Source organism: Morone saxatilis, unplaced genomic scaffold, assembly GCF_004916995.1.
Source record: "Morone saxatilis isolate NCDOM2014 unplaced genomic scaffold, NCSU_SB_2.0 Contig23, whole genome shotgun sequence".
NCBI lineage: Eukaryota > Metazoa > Chordata > Actinopteri > Moronidae > Morone > Morone saxatilis.
The window spans coordinates 83,533-86,404 of NW_023339796.1; positions in this window are offsets into that span (position 1 = coordinate 83,533).

Consider the following 2,872-nt stretch of genomic DNA (forward strand, 5'->3'; position numbering starts at 1 on the left):
CAGTGGAGCAGTGTTTGGTGTTAGTGGAGACTAAACGGTTTTGCCAATGAGTCGCATGATCAGGCAGGGTTTGAATCCATACTAAAAAGCTCTCCTGACCAAACTCGCCTTTAGAAATATCACATTTGTCTAACAATTGCCTAACTGTTGCGTAACAAAGCGTACTCCTAGAAACACGAAGCTTAAAGGGCCATCATATGTCCAGCGCGCCAAGTGCTTGATGTCCGGAGATACAGGAGTCAATATCAGTCCATACAGAGAACAGTGTATACTGATCAAGTATTCATCCATAAACGGGAAGTACAGTGTATACTGGATTCGAAATCATCCATAGTGGAAGTACAGTGGTATCTGATCTGTAATATCATCGATACAAGTTACAGTGGTCATACTGAGAGAATGATCATCCAGTAGATAGCAGTGGGCTGGTATACTGAGGTCGCAATGCATCCATATGACAGATACAGTGGGTGAGTGACTGATCAATATCATCCATAAAGGGATACGTGTGACACTGATCAATAATCAATAAACGTAGTGACGGAGGTGTATGACTGATCAATAAGGTTTCTCCGGTACAAATCAGGACTGGTGGATCGAGATAAACACTGAACGCGCTGTTGCACCCGATGGAGCCTAGAGATAGTGTTGATCAACTTGTATTCGATTGATTCAGGATAATGATGGATCCTGGCAGTTTCTGAAGTTAAGGTGTAATGGTGTATTGACTTGACAGGCTGTTATGGATGGTCCTCATGGTACCAACAGTTAAAGACATAATCCAGTCTGTCTTGAGAGATGAGTATTTTCTGAGTTGTAACACAGTGAGTGAACTTAGGTTGGAGTTGATGTGTCTGCTGAGCAACAGGAACAGAACCGCCCGAGTGACCCTGTCAGGACCCCTGATTTGAGTGATACCTGCTCAGGAGCCCCTCAGTGACGCCCTCTCAGGACCGCGAGTGACCTCAGTGAACTCTCGGAGTGACCCTCTCAGTGACCTCTTTAGTGACCCTATAAAGGCTGATCAGGTTGATTAATGCTTTAATAATGGGAGTATTGATTAGTGATCAGGCTGATCAGGATCATTATGCTGTAAACATAATGTGGGTGGTTCAGGTTACAGTTTGGTTTGTTAGAACCTTTATTTAGTATTTTCTCTGGTTGTAGTTGAAATAATAAAATGTGCTCAGACTCTGGTTGAGGTCGAAGCTGCTGACGCTGATTGATGCTGATGGTGTCGTTACATTAATCGTCCAGCAGGTGGAGACATTTACACTCTACGTTCATCAGTCAATCACATTTATAACATGAGACCCAGTGCATTGTGGGATTGTTATTGATCAGACCGTCTGCAGCCTCAGTGTAACTGAAATTAATTCACTGATTAGTCGACAGAAAATGAATGAATCAGCAGTTCTGACTCTGACAAGCTGTGATGGACACTATAAAGAGACAACAACAAACTGATGATCGATTGATCGATTTATTGATTGATAGGTTGATAATGAAGATAGCTGCAGCTCCAGGGGGCTCGTGGATTACATTCATCTCATTTAAGAGGTTTTAGAAGCCTGAAGAAATTAAAGTGTCGGACTTCGACAGGCCAGAGTAATATCAGCATTTTATTTTGAAGGCTTCCTGGAGGTCTGATATTTCACAATAAGAGTAAAATAAGATAAAACAGAGTTTTCTCTGTGAAAGGTCACGACCTCCACCTCTCACACAAACTGTCACTGGTTGTACTGGGACTCCTCATGGACACATTCAACAGGAAACTATAAATATATATATAATATATAAATATTCAAAGTTCCTGTTTAATACGGCGGACAAAGAAAGATTAAATTGTTATATAAAAATATATATGTTCAGAATCAGAAATACTTTATTGATCCTTGATGGTAAATTAGTTTTGTTACAGTTAGTCACAAGATATTAAAGAAATAATAATAATATTGGGAGAGAAAAAATATAAATATAAAAAATAAGATGATATTAATATCATTAGGAGTCTGAACTATGTACATTATAATACAGTATATAGAAGATAGAAATAAGACATGGAACATAGATGTACTTGCTACACAGAATGAGTTAAAAATCTGATCTTTAATTGACTTCAACCTTTTGACCCTAAAATACTTCATCACTTCCCAAATATTAAATATTAAAACATCGGCAACCAATCAGTTACTTTCCTCAAACTCCTATTTATTCCCATTAAGTCGACTCTTCCATGTATCCAGAGAAATATTCAGATTTAATCTCAATCACATTTATTAATATTTACTAATTGTGTCACTTTAGTGCAACATCGAATAGAAATATTGAAATCAATACATTGATTTTTATAAAATGTGCCCTCAGTTCTGTTTCCAACAGGTTATTTTTAAAACGAGTTACATTTGACACCAAACTATGGAGGCCAGGCATGTTTTAGGCCCCTGAACACTGACTGACAGGCTGCAGCAGGCACACAAACACATGAAGAGTTTCTATAATCTTTATATACTATAAGTCTTTACAACAGGGGCTCAGACCGCCGACCCTCCGGATCAATTTCAGACTTTGAGGGGGAACAAGAAGAGAGCAGCTTTCAGGGTTTTAAAGACGTCCTGTTCTATGGAGTCATGTAGAGATCTGGACCCACAGTGCATTGTGGGAAAACACATTGGAAATGTTGGCTATGAATCACATCAGACTCGTGAACAGCAGGACGGACGCTGGTGCTTTTATTTTGAAAGTCTGACTCTGAATCACATTCGTTATTAAAGTGAAGTTGATTTCATATGACAGCTGTTTGTCTGCTGTGAGACTGAAAAACAAGGACTACAGGTCCCTCCTGGGCTGTAATCAGTGAGTCCACTAATCA